General features: G+C 44.2%; 1 protein-coding gene and 1 pseudogene across 1 annotated transcript in view; one reads left to right on the forward strand and one right to left on the reverse strand.

Moving 5' to 3' along the window:
• Positions 1-17,530, reverse strand: part of CCSER1 (coiled-coil serine rich protein 1) — a 2,886,772-nt gene that overhangs the window by 2,444,476 nt on the left and 424,766 nt on the right. The window lies entirely within an intron of this gene.
• On the forward strand, positions 14,432-14,799 carry LOC138515179 (histone H4-like; annotated as a pseudogene).

Genomic DNA, 17,530 nt, shown 5'->3' on the forward strand with positions numbered 1-17,530 from the left:
AAAATTGGGCGCATGTCTAAAGAGTTATGGGCAAAAGGTATGAGGCCATGGTTGCATAGTTGTAGTGACACGAAGCAGCAGGCACGATCATCTTTCTGCAGGTTTATTAAGAGACATTTATGGTAACAATAATTACACGTGTCTTTCTCTCTTTGGGCGGATTCCATGTCTCACCCACCATATTGGACTGTCATGCGATGCCGTCTTTTCAACCCCACATCCTATCACTCTCCTGTTATGTTACCACTCACTGCCATGATCTGCCATTATTTCCAACCCCTCTCTGTGTCACTTGTTTCCATCTTTGTTCCTAGTTACTATCCATTCACTCCGGTTTGTGATTATGTATTGCTTTGTCTCTTCCCCTATCCCCGCTGCCCCTTAATGTAACTGTGTTCTGCCTTTGCCCATATAATCCCTTTCTGTGTACAAACCTCTTGCCCTAGACTCTATTCTAATGCTGTCAGTCCTCCAGTATTGGATGCAGGTGACTTGATGTAAATTCACACATAAGCATTATGCTTGAGGTGCATCTCCTTACGTTCCAGAAGCTTCTCAAGACCCACTTTTTCTGTTCTTCCTTCCCCCTCCCCTGCTAAAGTCCCCGTCTGCCACATTTGTGACTAGCTGCCTGGTTCTTTCTTAGTCATAATGGGTGCCAGGCCCTCCTCACCCAGACTTCCCTAGGACCTCGGTCTCCCCAGACTCTCTCCATACCTGCAATTGACCTATTGGGCTCCCTCTGCTTGTACTAGCCTGGCGGGGTATGCACCCCTACTGAACCCAATCCAGCACCGTCCCTGCACTTAGCATGTGGACTTTCATTCCCTGCACTCCCTCCATTCCCCTGGCATTTGTCCACCTGGTCTCCCCTTAGCACTTGCCTAGCCTGGGGCCCTCTTTCCCCCTTTCTACTTCCCCCTGAGGATAAGCGCACAGTCCATTCCGACCTGCACTTCCCTTCACACCTTAGCATTAGCACATTCCACTCTGTCCGGCTTTCCCCCCACTCCCCTGCACTTCCTGTTACTGCACTTGCACGATCCAAATGACACAAGGCCTAGTAGGACTGTTGTTTGTTATTCTTCATCCCTGACCCTCCCCACCTCTTTTGTCTTGTGGTGACTTGATATACCATTTGCTGTATAGGCGCATTATATATACCCAATAACTAAATATATAAATAAATTCAAACAGGACTTACTTACTCACAAATAACCAAAAAAATGTGTTGATGGTCGCAGGGGCAAATGTTTGATGACCCGCAAATACGTTTCATAGTTCTTTTGTAGTCCGGGGGGGAGTTTTCAACCAGTCCCTTACATCGTCCGCATGAGCAATGTTTTGTAGCCCTGCAGTCACAGAGATTGAAGTGTAACACAAATCAGTGGTACACCGTACCACTAGTTTGTTTGCTTTTAACAGAGAGTACCTTTTTGTTCAAAGACTCAAGAAACGCGTCCTTAATGCTTTTTCTTTCAACTGAGTCAAATATAGAATTAGATCACTCCGACATTCAAGCACTGCCAGTTTCCCAATTCACAGCTAAGCAGACACACACACACACAGTATCCGTGGTTCTGAGTACTCAGGTTGCAAAAGCATTTCTTTTATCAGTGGCAGACCCTTTCATATGTGTGAAGGAACAATTTCCAACTCAAAGAGCTCGCAAAGCACCAGTTACCCTGCACATCTGTGATAGTTAAATTGAGTAACACAAAGCGCCCATTTAATGATTTGTTTATATCCATCATGTCTACTATCGTGACATGAAAAAAAAATAAAGTTCCTTTAAGTCACTAATCAAATGTTTTTAACATCATAAATAACAACGAGCTGGAAGTTTGTGACAAAGAATCTGCATATCTAGTTCAGTTTATTACACAACTTCTTTTACACAACTTCTTAATAAATGTCTGAAATCACTGAAAGTACAGCGGGGTTAACTCGATTTGTTCAGGTTGGCGTTATCTTTCATTCTGGGACTTATAGTTTACCAATCAGGATGTGAAAATGAAAGCCACAATTATATGTTTTTGGCTAAAAATGTTGCTATAAGGATTGACATGTTGTCATGTGGCTTTATTAGGCAATGTGTGTTTTTGTAAGTAAACCCTATAAGACATTATTACTGTAGACCTTGAAATCCAACAATTTGAGCCAACGTTTGTGATCCTGGTCAATACCCACACCCAGTGGTGTCTCCAGGAATCAAATTTAGGGGGGGCACAGAGGGGGCCACAGACAAAAGTAGGGGGGCGCCTATAAAAGACCAACAAATATGCTTTTGTCAAATTGAAACGGGCAAAGTAGTCCAAAGTGGCCCGGGGCAAAATTGTAATACTTCTGAAGCCAGGGCATCAACTGTAAGCCACATGCCATGAATCATAGGTCAGTAGAAATGACACTAGTTTTAATATTGGCCGAGGAGTACATGGGGTATTGGGTTCCGATGTTCCAGAATATAAAAACATATCTGGTAAGTCACCATGAACAAGGTGTAGCCTTGCAGCAGATACATCATACACACAGTAGAGTGTAAAATCCCCTACAATAGGGCCTCCATAGAGCTGTACCCAATGTGTAAGCTTTATTATCACTGCTGAAAGTACTTCCCCTGAGCACATACAACGCAGAACTGACTTAATTTAGAAGACTAGATTTTTTTTACAAATCGTTTTATTGTCAAATGCTTTTCCTACCTCAATTGCAACATCTAACTTAACTTGAAAGCCAAAAATCTTAAAGCTAAGGCTGAAACTGAACACGCGTGTTTGTGGTCTCAAATTACAGAAAACTGTTTGCATTAATAAAGATTCAAACGTGAATTTTTGTGGATCAATGCAAACCTGTCAATTACAATGTCCATGCTTATTTGCCCAGCAAGTCTGGACTCAATTGCTAGTGTGGCAAGATCTGACAGCCTTTCCTCTGTCATTGTTGTGCCAGATATGACTTTATTAACTTTAGCGCAGAAAAGCTTCTTTCACATGAAGCGCTACTCACTGGCAAGACACAAGCAATTTTACAAAGTCGGTGCAGTTCAAAGAATGGAACAGCATAAGGCTCCAGAAAGTTTGTGAACTCCAGAATTGTATTCACCTTAATGGCATCAGAGGCCTTCTTCCTTGCTAGGGTTACCAGTGCCTATTTTAGTTCTGTTTGCAAGTTATCCAGATCACAGGAGTAGAATGTGGCCATTTGTGACAATTTCTGAAAACTGAGAAAAGAATCAGATCTGGGATTTAGTGCCTGTATACCTTCCATGATCAGCAATGAATCTTTTGAAAAGCGTGATTTTAGTTCTGAGATTATCCGGTCAAGAACTACATTCACAAAATGTTTAGTGAAATCATCTTTTGTGCGCAGTCTTGGTCGCTGTCCCACAGTCTCCATTATGGCACTATTTCTTAAGTGGAAAGGCAGTCGACAATCACGCTTTTTGCGAGGCGGTTCAGCCTCATCATTTGTAGATGCTGCTATCCCACACTTACTGCTCAGCTGGAGTGCTTCGTCCCAGAGATTTTGTATAGTTGCATCCATGTCTTGATTACGCACTTCCTCAAGTTCTTCTATGACTGTGTGTACAAGGACAACAGCGGAGGCCAAGTCAAGATCTGCTTGCTGTAACATATTTGATAGTGTCTCAGTCCCTTTTAATATGTTTTCAAAAAGCACAAGTGCTAGAATGAAGCTGAAGTCAATGAATTGTCGAATGCCATTTGCTTCTATTGCTCTTTCTGTATGTCTCCCTTCTGCCACTAGTGTGAGGGTTTCCAGAAGAGGCTCAAGTGTTTGGAGGACAGCTTTACAGGCAGAATATTGGCATGTCCACCTTGTATCACTTAAGTGTTTTAACTGTATGACCTGTTTTGACATTTCTGTTTGAACGCTTACAAACACAGAGTGAACAGATGTACTGCAAAACACATAAAGCTTGTCCAATTTCACAAAAAACTCAGTTGCAGCATATACGTTTTTAACCATGTCAACAATGACTAAATTAAGCCGGTGATTCATACAATGAACATAAAGTGCAGAGGGCACCTCTTTTTGAACCCGTGCTTGTACACCATTAATCCGACCACTCATCACTGAGGCCCCATCATACCCTTGCCCAACACATTCATTTTTATCAATGCCCAATAATGATAGGACATTAAATATATAACATGTTAAAGATTCTGCATCAAGGCTATCTGCTTTGTAGAATTTCAGGAATCTTTCATGGACAGAATTATTATGGAAGTATTTCACAACAACAGACAGCTGTTCGGTTTTGCTGAGATCTTTAGTCTCATCAGCAAGAATAGAAAATGGGCTGCCTTTAAGGCTTTCAGCAATGCCCTCTCTAACGAGAGCAGCCATAATTGACAGAACTTCATTTTGAATGGACGGATGTAAATAGCGTGCATTTTTGGGCCCATTAAGTTTCTTTTTTACAATACTGTCTCTTTCAGCAAGTAAATACAATATTTCTCTCACATGTCCGTGATTGATGTCATCAAAGTTGCAGCGATGCTCCCTTTGGGCAATTTTAGTTTTGCCAGTTAACAGTAAAACTTGAGCAATTGTTTTAATGTAATGCCGATTTGCAGCTATCTCTCTGGCATATGCATCACTGAGCCTTTTCATGATTGATGGATCATCTTTTATATTTCTTTTGAAATCCTCCCATCTCACACAGCCTTCCTTATGGGAAGCAGACTTCTCATGCTGCAATATTCCTTTGCCATTTTCCAATGCATTTGTCCAGTTGGTGAAGCCTACACTGATAAAAGTTAAATGTTTAAGTTCTCCATAAAGAGATTTGGACATCGAAACAAATTGGCATGGAAAACAGTATGCTGCATCCTGGGAAATGGAGTATTCTAGCCATGTGTATACCTGAAACCAATGCAAACAGAATGACCTAAGGCAGGATCCCAGTTTTGTTTGAGGATATGTTTTTAAGACAGGCTGTCGAGGGCCTTCACTAGCAGACTGGCTGATATCACTAGGTGCTGGTGGTGCCTTTCCCTTGACAGCATCAACAGCCATTACTTCTCTCTGAGGTTGATCAAAGTCAGTGCATACTTTTCCACAAGCAGTGTATTGGTTGGTGGGTGGAGGAATTATGCTTGAACCTGGACTTTGTGATGACGAGGGTTCAACACCTTCTGTGGAAGCATCAGCACTCATAGGGTTACTATATTCCACATCTTCTTTTTCAAACACTTGATCCTCATCCACGGACGAGTCATTCAGCTCCCTCTTGTCTTGCTGCGGCTCCTTTACAGTATTATCTGTTTGACGCTTCACTGTCGCACGGGAATAATAGGACCGGATATCCATTTATGGGGTTGTTGTCTCACTATCAAGTAAAATCAATAAAGAGATATGTTTTATTTGTTCAAGGTAGCCAGCATATGTGGCTCACTTACCGGTAATCACATTTTAAAGCATGTATGATAAACCACCTCCCACGCTGCTTTTTTTTGCCTCCCACCTCAAATATATATTCAATGAATAGCTCTAAGAGGTTAAGCATGCAAGCCTTTCTTTTATACATTACCTACATCAAGGGTAAGGACAAAAACGTTGTATTTGGGCAATTCATTCTAAAATGTTCTGCTTACTTTACTCAGACGTGTGTGAAATTAATGATCTATGATATGATATGGCATTTATAACGCACCTATACACAAGTGTTTCAGTAGCGACGAGGCAAGGGAGGGGGAACAGAGGGGTAATAATAGGTAAAAAGTGTAGCCAACTAGTGGCAATAGCAGGGGTAAGTGCAGACATCAGGTGTTAAGAGCTGGTGGGGACTGATGGGATACAGAAACAGCCCTCAAGTGCAAGGGTTGCCTAGGAGGCAGTGCAGGTGTGCAGCTGGCGGGGGAGGGGACCTGGGCCCGAGATCAGAGGGTAGCCAGGTGACCCGTGTAGTTTCAGTCAGGAGATCCGCTGGGTCGAGAGGATAGACAGCAGAAGCAATGAGGAAGGTCTTGAGGTGCTTCCGGAACCGGTGATGGTTCTCCTAAAGTTTCAGGAGGGCAGGGAGGCGTTTCCAGAGGGAGGCCCCAGCTGAAGAAAGAGATCTACCACCAACTCGTTGCTTGGAAAAGCGACTGACCCTGAAGGAGTTGGATGCAGATGAGCAAAGAGCTCGAGAAGGAAGATATTTAGGAAGAGAGAGTTGAAGGTATTCAGGCCCCAGAATGCTTTGTGGACAATGCAGAGGGTTTTGAACTTTATCCCTGCCACCACTGGGAGCCAGTGCAGAGATTCTGGCAGCTCTGAAGCCAGACTGATGGTCATGGAGACAACCAACAGATTCAGGGAGAAGTTTAAGCTGGGAAATAGCCAGCGTTTCCAGGAGTTTGCCCAGGAAAGGAGTGATGGAGGTTGGCCAGTAGTTAGCAGGGCAGGGTGGGTCGGCTGAGGGTTTCTTAAGAAGAGGGTGGGCAAGGGAGTGTTTCAGAGGGGACGGGAATGCTGTCTAAATCACTTAACAGATCTCTTGACCTATGTAGCACACGTGGTTAGTCTGATAGGTTTCTTCAGCAAGCGAGTAGAGAGGTTAGCTGGGTGCTTCCACTACTCACTGGCTACAGGGACTTAGCCCTGTGGGCATGCAGTGGTGTTCAGGAGTACTCAGTCCTACTGACGTGCTACCCTAGTGAACGCAGAGTGGAGAGGTTAGCTGGGTGCTTCCAATACTGCGTGGCTCCAGGACATGCAGTGGTGTTCAGGAGTACTCAGATCTACTGACATGCTAACCTAGTGAATGAAAAGTGGAGAGGTTAGTTGGGTGCTTCCAATACTCAGTGCCTACAGGGACCTCTCACTGTGGGCATGCAGTGTGCAAGATGGGGACCGTGTACACCCACAGCCAACTTGCATAGGGCACGGTTGGGGGACCTCTGTGCCACCAACAGGCATCTGTCGCTTATCTGATCACCTTGTGGTAATGTATTTTACAGGCAAATAAGTATCACGAAAACATTTTGCGCAACTATAATAACCAAGTTGCAGGTGGTCTAATCCACTCAACTGCTTTAGGCAAAAGCTCACTTTCAAACCCAATTAAACAGCCCGCAAACATATCCTGCATTACTTTGAAAACAATATTAAATGAGAATAATGACCTTTTGTATAGCACACACCACTGGCCTATAAAAAAATGATTGCCATTGTACGTGGCAGCAATGGTATCAGTCTTGGAAGGATGGCAGACTGAGTCAGCACTGCAGGCATGCATGCCCATGCAGCAGCCTCGGATAAACAGCTTTGCACAAAGCAGCCTGCTGCAGGATGACACAGCGACACTCCAGTGAAAGCAGCGAAGCCACACACGGCAGGCGATAACAGGAGTGGGTGCAGTGCCCACCTCACCCAATCATTTCCCTCCAGGCATGACTCCCAGGTCTCCCTGAAGTGGGCAGAGTCTCTCGGACACCAACCACAGTAGTCGCATACACAGCGAACACAAGGCTCCACCATAAATCACCTTGGGGTGATTAAATGAGCCCCAAAGCTCTGACACGGGAATGTCACCCCCAAAAGGCAGAGAGGAACGCAAAATGAAACAGGACAAGGTTAAAGTGCGCCCCAACAACCAAAAAAAGCTGCATATGCAAAACATAGTGAAAGAATAAATGCAAGGCCGGTACTCAATTTCCAACAAAGAGAACAGTCGAGGGTCAAAGGGAAATATGCCCGCAGTTACCTCGGCTGTCTGAATTATGAATAAAGCCCAAGATTTTACAATTGGAGGGGTGTAATTGCGGTCAGCAAGCCGTAAAACCGATGATGCAACAAAAGTATTTCAGACTTCTAACATCCTTTACTTAATGGCGTGCTTGCCGTTTGCAGGTCTCAACTGTTATAGCAGCCAAGGCTCAAAGGCAAGTATGCCCACAGTTGCTTCGGCTGTTTATTTTCTGAATGAAATAACTTTACTATAAGTGCTGTGACAACAATCAGTCGGTGTTAGACGTGTGGAAATAAAGGGTCATGAAGTAGGGGTTTCACGGTATTGATTTTCCGACGGTATGATAAACTTTTAATTAAATTATGGTATACCGTGGTTATCACCAAGAATTGTACCTCAAACAAGACATCAGCAAGAACTTTTCTTTCTACATATATTTGTTTTGGTCTAACTAAACTGAGACGAATGGAGTCTAATGTTCAAATTTAACGCTGTCATATAAAAACAACCTAGAAGTAGGCTGTGTGTGCAGGACGCGCTAGTATTAATTTAATTTACTGCTAGACGTTTGCTGTGTGTGCCCTATTCAATTGCTTGTGCAGTGTTTTTCTTTGGCGCTGTTAAAAAAGATTAACAAAGTGGCTTATTTCCTCACAATACTTGCAGCAAGTGCACTTAATGGGGTTGCAAGACATGTGATGTTTAGTCATTCCTGCGGAACTGATGTGATTACACCTTCCTTTCTTTAAATGTTCTTTTTGGGAGCAATGATTTTTATATGCGCGCAAAAGTTTCAGTAAATTACTACAAGTTATTTTCATACTACAGTCCCACACAGGGCTCTGACTGACAATCTGTATCTACGGGTCTATCACCCTTAAACTACGGAGAGGAACAAAGATATCAGACTGAATATCCATTAAGCCTGGCAAACTTATTAAGGCAAACTAAGCTTTATTCATGTGTGGGTATGCAAACTGTGCAGTGTGCAGTGCCTGCTCCCACTACCTCTAACTCTTCTCATCATCATTAGGGTAAATAGACAGCTGGTGTTAGGGAGAATTCTCTTATAAGGCTAATTTCCCAAATCTAGTGAGTCCCCCAGCAGCTTTGCTGGATTTTTGGGGTTTGTTTTTTTCTCCTGCTAAGAGTGAGACTCTTTTCCTCCCACTCTTATTGCATGATTTGAGGTACGTCTTTGACTTAGTGTGTGTTCATGGGCTATAGGGTAGCCTTTTTACTCCATAGGGTATCATCTGTTTTAGTGTAAGTGTTACACAGCACCCTCACTGCAGTAACACAGGGGTGTCATAGTGACCCCCAAACATAGACTCCATACCCAGGGACTGACTACTGTCTCCCAGGGCATGTAAAGTCACCATTGACTTTAATTAGTCCAAAATTGTGAACAGAACCAGTATAAACCATCATATTGTGGAAGTACTGGAAGCGGTTAATTAGATTGCCCCTGGTTCTGTTTTCAAGGGGGCACTGTCCAGTCCCCACTTGTCAAGTTTCTGGCTGGTGGCAGTGGTTACCACGCGAAATATTCCACCGGAATATTCTCTATGGGATTTTCCATTGATTTTAAACGCACCATTTTTTGGTGCAATGTTAAAGATACCGCCGGTTTATTTAATTAAAATAAATTCCCCGGTTGGGTCTGTTTGCCAGAACTCTTTTCTAAAATGGCGTTTGTGTCCGTCTCTGTAACTCTAACCAAGGTCGAGTCCTTTGTTCCACTTTTTGGCGGGCTTCTCCACAGAAGCCCTCCAACTGGTGCCACTCTGTCTGGGTTCCACAGGATGTGTGGGGAGGGGAATTGGCACCCTGGACTGCGTTGCCTTAGCAACTCAAGTCGCACTCTATTCTGATTGGCATATGTGAGTGACAGCTAGGCTGTTGAATGGGAGTTTTTCTGCATAAAAGCAGGGCCTTTGGGACTGGAACTTCAGAAGTGCCACACGACCTAAGAATCGGAAGTGGGGAGAAGCTGAAGCCATCTGCAATGACGACACCACCGGTGGAGCCCTAATGCAACGACCTCACCACTTCCCCAACGACAAGAGGAGATCTTCTGCTGGAAGAGTCTTCTCCCTCTGAGCTGGTGGGATCAACCAGTTCGTCATTTTGCCTTCCAAAGACGTCTCTTGGTCGAATCACCCGTGCCAAGCACCCCGGCGGCCGGATAGCCAGGCTTCACCACTTTGACCGCGAATAAAAGGAACACACCTTTTAACCGACAAACTCCGTGGCTGGTTTCATCCCTGTGCAGTGCATCGACTCCAAGTTTCCTCCTCAACGAGATCTTCTCTTCCCCTGGTCGAAACCACGAACTGCAACCACTGCCAGGAACAACTGGCACCGCTGGAGCTTCCTCAACTTTAAAGGCACAGTGTTCCACTTGGCCTCCCTTTCCACGGTTTGCTAAAGGTGACCCTTAAATCCTTGCCTTTCCAACTGGGTTGGCCCCAGACCTTCTAACTTTACTTCTTGAATCACCCAAACCTCTTTTGAACATTCTGCAAAGACTTTTAGTGCATTTTAAACTGTGTGATCTTGGGCACATTTTGCTTTGCTCCATTTAAAGTGGGCCTGGCCTGTGAACTTTGGCTCTACATTGTATACTGCCTTCATTTACTAGCTCTGAACCTAGAAAAGTGTTGGGAACTGTTTTACTTTTATGCCCTGCCTTTTTCTCTCCCTTTAACTTAACTATTGGAGTGCCATCTAGGTTACGCGCTCACATCTGTTTTAACAAATATTGGTGTTTTAACTCTGACTTGTCTAATAGTTATCAAGGGAGGTGTGTATACTTTACCTGACTGTGTTTTAACATACTTTTGATTTGGAGTGCTAGTGTATTTCCTAAAGTGTGTTTTAAATAAATAATTATATACTTTTGATACAAAGCTCTGGTCAGTGTTTGTTTGCCCTACTGTGTTTTTAGCCCTATTGTGTATACTCTATATACTGCCCTACTCTTCTTGAGAGAAGTCTGACTGCTCCGCCACAGCTACCAGGTAAATCTGGGTGGTACAGACTGCTACCAATTGGGTTTACTGCTTACTCCTGTAGTCTTAATCTTATTGCAGTGGTCCCCAAGGGAACTGCACAGGATTCTGCCTAACACCTGGCCTGCCCTGAACCAAATGCCTAAGAATCTCCAGGCAGAACTGAACATATAACATCTCAGGAACAGTTACTCAACCTGCTGGGCTAACGTTTTAGCTTTCTACTTTACACTTGTCATTCTGCACAGTGCACACTCAATGTGGGTCACTGATACAGCTCAAGATCACTGTATTACATGCAATTCATGGATGTACAAGACTATAAAGCCAGTGGTACTACTTTCTCTCCAACAACATTGACACTGCACACAGATCACTTAGGATGTACGCCATAAACTGAAAAGTGTTTAATATGTCGGTAGCAATGTGAGGTTGCCCATGTACTTGGTGCCTTTTGGGAACACTTAAAATCTTGTGACCATGCTTAAGCAAAGACAGACTAGCCCCCCTTTAAAGAAATTGGGAGGGACATGGAATTGGTTAAGTAAAATGGTTAAGTAAAATGACCTGCCAGGAAGAACCACTTGCCCCCATCACTCCCCTTCGTTAAGAGCTTGCCCTGCTGCCAGAAAAATATGTCTTGAATTTGTAGCGGAGCGCTGACATTTTCTTTTCTCTGAAATAATGTGTCTCTCAATGTGACAGGTTTCTCTGTGGTGACTGTCTATTAATTATTAGTGGGAGCTTCATTGATCCGCAGCCTGAAGGCATTCTAATCTTTGCATTTACTAATGCTGTGTGTCTCTGTATTGCAATGCAATCTAATTAACACCCACTTCAAGCTATGCTGTGACCTCCCCTCACACTGCCGGAATTTCACCTGTTGCAAGCATGGGTAGACTGGGAACCAGAAGATGCCCTGGAAATGATTTCCAAAGTGGCCCCAACTTACACATATTAAGCAAGCCCAACCCTTTTCCTATGAGAGAATGTAAAAATAAAATAAAATCCAAAAGAGGCCAGTCCATCCATGCAAGTTTCAGTCTTTTGATGTATGATACACAAAACGTTGCCTTAATTAGCTGGCTATGTAGGGCACTTTGAAAGTAAAAAACAAAAGAACATGCGAGGGGAAACCCGGAAAAAGCACTCACACTGACAGACACTAGTGACACTGTCAGGTTTACCTGCCAAACTCAAGATGAATCGTTTATCACAGCCCCCTCCGACCACAGGCTCTCCTCTGTGTACAAGTCCAGTACCAGTCTAACCAGTCCAGTTTGTCTGTGTGCTGAGGGAACAACTCCTGGGTCTGCTGCTGTTACCGGACCAAAGCTGTAGTCAGGATGCTAGAATCACCAAACACTGGCTGCCCTAGGCTAGCACGTCCCAATGGAGCTTTTGCAAACTGTGCTGCGCTGCAAAAGCAATGCACATGCTGGAGCTAGGTAAAATAGTTACATGGATCTGCTCGGGGGAGGGGAAGATTGTTAAGCACCGGGCCTGGCCTGACTTGCAGCCGCCGATTTGTTTTATTGCAATAAGATGCTACATATCGAATATGAGCTTTTTGTTTTTTCGTTTTACTCAATTCACACAAGCTTTTTGTTTTTTCGTTTTACTCAATTCACATTAGTTCACTAATGTGAATTGAGTAAAACGAAAAAACAAAAAGCTCATATTCAATATGTAGCTTCTTATTGCAATAAAACAAATAGCTTGCCTTGCAGTCCTCTCCAGCACCTGTGTTATCTCTCTTCATGACAGCCTGGAGGCCTTGCAAGCAATTGCAAATTGGGAAACTAGGGATCACAGGGGCTGGAGAGGACTGCCTGTGTTTTGGTTCAGGGAAAATATTGTTGCAATGGAACGTGAGAATTGTTTTCTTTAACACTGTACACACAGCACCAGTTGCTGCTTACAAAAGGCTGGCTGGCATCTGAGAGCTGAGGTGGGGGGGCACATGGTGGGGGGCACTTGATTTCAGAGGGGGGGCACTGGCCCCCCAGGCCCCCCCTAGCGACGCCACTGCCTACACCCAACACCACTCGACACCTGCACCCAACCCTCTCTCCCGCCATCTGTCCGACCATCCCACTCGCTCCTTTTTTGGATGCAGCCAGTGTACCACTAGTTCCTTTTTTCCACGTCCACCCCTGTGCAGGCCTCAGTAGGTCTATGGGGCATCTAATCCTGCACGGTAGGAAGCATTAACAGCATGTCCTCCCTTGCAGGGCCCTGCATTTTCCGTTGTCTGACCACCTTTTCTGGCCAAATATGTCCAGAAACATTCGAGAAGTTTGCAAGAACCAACAATCATCCATAATTCGGGTGACTGTGCAAACCACTGACCATGTTCATCCGGCACTAATAATCAGTTATAAATGAAGCAATGTATTACCCTAGAGTTGAATTATAAGTAATGAAGCGTGACCTCGAACTGGACAATATGGGCTGCTTTGATTCATCACAAAATCATTAAATCTGCTTGGCATGTGCGGAGCACTGCATGGCTACGAGACATAGGAGGCTCCTGCACACGCATCCTGAGCTCTGTCCAGAACATGTCTCACCTGCACTCTGGGGGCCCGATTCATGGAATATGTTCAGGGTTCAAAGTGACTTTGCACTGCCGACACGAACCCTGATTCGTGGAACTGTGCAAAGTTTTTTTTTGCCGTGCAAATTCATTTTGTACTGTAAAAATGACTACGCGCTGACTTTGCCCAGACTTTGCACAGTTCCATGAATCAGGGTTTGTGTCAGCAGTGCAAAGTCACTTTTTACCAATGCAAATTCAATTTGAACTGTGCAAATATGGGAGTTTGGAAAGTGTGTTTTACAGGTTGAATGTGTGCTCCTGAAGGCAGTTATCTATCAGAAAGCAACCCCCACCACAGGCCTTTACATCACAAGGCGTGCATTTTGAATGCCGAGATTAAAAGGCGTGTGAAGGTAGACTCTTCAAAGTATATCAAGGAGCATCTACTATACAAACATTGGGGCCTCAGCACACAATACTGTCATATTGCTGTCATATTGTTGTGTAACCTGCCTCCTGCAACGATTTGGATGCATGCTATGTGAGCCTCTACAATGATACAAGTTCATGTTTCCATTGGGCTGCTTAACCCCACGGTGTAGGGTATTTTTATCATTTTGCATGTGTGCTTTCTTTTGACGAATGTGATATTTATTTCGTTGTGCTATTTAGCATTGTGATGGTCTTGATCACAGTTTTGTTCCAAATATCAATGTGTAATCGGGTTCACAGATGTTTTACAGAAGAAAAAAAATGTGTTGCAGTTCTTTTGTCTGTTCATCTTCGCTGAGTCGTTAGGGGCTAGTGTAAACAGTAACGCGCGCGTCCACAGGGTGACAGACTAACACCAAAGATCGGAAGGAACGGGACGGACGTTGTAGAGGAGTAGACCATGAGACAGAAACCATGGCACATTTTTACAGCTGTACTGAAAACTCTGCAGGCTTCTGGAACATTTGAAAATCATTACACAACATCATATGTTTCAAATCCCTAGTCAACCACACTTTTCAGAGCCCAACCGTATCTTTTCAAGGTTTTTAAACATGAGTTGGTACTTCTTTCTGTCTTTGGCTCTTTTAAGTATACACCTTTTTTTAACTCGTACCCGCTTTAGAGGGGGCAACAAAGAGGAACTGCACCAACCGCTCGTTTGTGAAGCAGAGAAGAGTCACCATGTCTGGACGCGGCAAAGAGGGCAAGGGCTCGGCAAAGGTGGCGCCAAGAGGCACAGGAAAGTGCTGCGAGACAACATCCAAGGCAACACCAAGTCCGTCATCCGCCGCCTGGGCCGCCATTTTGGAGTCAAGCGCATCTCCGGCCTCATCTACGAAGAGACCTGCGGCGTGCTGAACGGCTTCCTGGAGAACGTGATCCCGGATGCTGTCACCTACACCGAGCACGCCAAGAAGAGGACGGTCACCGCCATGGATGTGGTCTATGCCCTGAATCGCCAGGGATGCACCGTGTACAGATTTGGGGGTTCAGCAGAACGTACACCTGACTCTAGATCCAACACCACTGCACCAAAAACATGGCGGTAACGTAAAATCCAGACCTGAATATATACATGCTAATTTCAAGTCACAAGACAGCTTTCTAAAGTGTGTTCGTCCACCACTTTCAGCATTAAAAAACGTATGCGAGTCTGCAAAATTGTAGCCTGCTCTGCTTTCCACAGGTGCCCCATAATACATTGTGAGAGTTGGTCACAATACTTTAAAAATCTCAGCCAGACTGGGCCCAGCAGAAATGCAAAATCACATCACTGATAAAACAGTGACAGCTCTCTTGTTGTGGTTGTGAGTTATGTAGATTCCCATCAGCTCTGTGTGATCTTGGCCCTATTCTCAGCAGAGCATGATAGATAAAGATTACAGACAGTAGACCGATGGCCTGCCCTCTTGGAAATTGTTCACGCCACCTGAGACTGGGTGATCGGCTCCCCACTGTTTTTTTCTCCGGGTTGCTTGTGTATCCCTTGTTGACAAATTGAGCACCCTACTCCTCCCCGCTCCCTTGTACCTTTGCTTTCCTCGCTGTGTGTTTCCCCAATGGTTTCCAAAGTGCTACGCTGCTTCCCCAAGCTAGGTCCATGCTCAACAAATACAATAAAAATAATCCTAATCGCAAATGACCTACTTAGTCACAATTTCGCATTATACTCATTGCACCAGTTGTTGCATGCAAGATCACAGTTGCTCAATGGCGATAACAAATACCCTATTCCGCTGCTGCAATACACTCACGGCGTCTGAACCCAGAGGAATCTCTGCATCAAGGTCTGAAATGCGTTAAAAGTGGGCAAACTCACCCACACCCATATAATTCCATGAAATGTGCCTTTGGTCTACATCACTGGGTGCAGGTGCCTTCACAAGCGTGGTGTGGTCTTAACCTACGCCTGTAACAAGGCTCATTATATTATAATACTTTGGCAGGAGGACATGTCTGCCATGATCCCACTGACCTGGCATTCTGCATCACGTGTCATGCGCAATGTTCTTTGGCTGTCCGCATCCCGCCTTTCTGCCGTTTCACATATTCACAGCCTTGTGGCACACCATTGAACATGTTGTGTGGCGGTGCTGCTTTCAGACTGACTGGCTGGCATACTTCTCTTTTCATGCTTGGAGGGGTTTCACTGGCCCCACCTGTATAACAGACCTAGAATTGCTGCTAGCTTAAATCCGAGTTATGGTGTGCTGCCTCCTTTGCTGTTATCTATCTTCAACTATAGCACTGCTTTGCCACGCGGCTGGTGAACTCCCCACAGAACATGATACCCCATTTATGTAAATGTAGTGCCTCATCAAATGCAGGCTCGGACTGGCCTCTCGGGCATTAGGCCCATGGCCGAACCAAAAACACAAAATGCTTGTGTGGGACCGTTTATTGGGTCAAAGTGGGCCACTTTTTTGGGCAATTCTGGCCAGTATGATGAGTTAATTCACTCTTTCACTAGTAGTTTTGACCAGTGTTGCTGAATAAACATTTTTTAAAATGCACAATTAGAATCGCATTTAAACCAAAAAAATCTCCCCCTTGGTAACTATTCAAACAGTGTCACAAAAGGTATGAATTGCCATTTGCAACTGTGGGCCATTTTTTTTTATTGGTGCCTGAGACCATTTTATGGCCCGTCCGACCCTGACCAACTGCATATGGCATTTCATGTCTTGCAGATGGCAGTTTGGCAACATCCAGATGCAGCTTCCGCTTTTCGTCCGTGTACACTCAAGGCATGTCTTCAAAACATGACTATACTGGACGCTTGACATTAGTATGATTGAATAAAGCTAACTATAGCCCTTGAAATGTTCAGAGAACATGATGATTGGACAATCTGTGTGATACACAAGCCAGTATAGCTGGCATGTGCTTGCCATAGCTGCCTTATTGCTCTATATGCTGCACTCACTCCAAGGCCACCATCAGGGCTGAGTGGACCTGCAGACAATCCCCTAAAAACGCCCTGGAGGATTTTTTTTTAAATTAACAACATTTACATACATATATTATAGACCATATGTTATCAGGAGCAACGCTGGCTATACTAGTTTTAAAGTTCTCATTTTTGGGCTGTTGGGTGTTAAAGGCCCATAAAACTTGTTAAGCAAACCCGTTGTGCCTGGATATTTAACTCGTACGCCACGTCCACTAACAGCCTGTACATCTCTCAGACAGGGCCTATAAAGTTTAATTTATGCATTTTAATCATGGGGTTTTTAATATTGATTCGTTATATTTACTACAACTTTTGAAATATGTTGAAATAGATTGTGTTCTCTTTCCTGTCAGGTACGACAAATTTAACATGCTAAATGTTCCTAGCTACTTACGATTCTTGGCCTGTGCTAGAAATGGCACCGCCTTTTTTTTTAGCCCAAGGAAAACATTCATTATCGCAATGGGAACGTACAACTCTGAAGTCTATAATTGCTTGCGACGTGGCTTCCTCTAACTGCAAGTGTTTCATACTCCCACAAGATGGCAATGTTGCCCATGTTAACCTAGGACCGTTTACTATCTGCTGAATGTTCTGTCATGTCGCGTTCGCATATGTTTGTGTATAAATGATGTGTATGCTCTTTCTTTTGTGTTTTGTGTTAAATTACTTTTGAAGAAATGTACAGGAGTAGATAAGCATTTGGTGCCAGTGCTAGCCAATCCTTAGTAAGATACACAGAATAATCGGTGCATCTAAACTATATCGGCCATTGAATTTCAAATGTGTTTTCTTCCACATTGGTGTGACATAACAACAGAGAATAC

The sequence above is a fragment of the Ambystoma mexicanum genome, chromosome 6q (assembly GCF_040938575.1).
Source record: "Ambystoma mexicanum isolate Mex_15411 chromosome 6q, UKY_AmexF1_1, whole genome shotgun sequence".
NCBI classification, from domain to species: Eukaryota; Metazoa; Chordata; class Amphibia; order Caudata; family Ambystomatidae; genus Ambystoma; species Ambystoma mexicanum.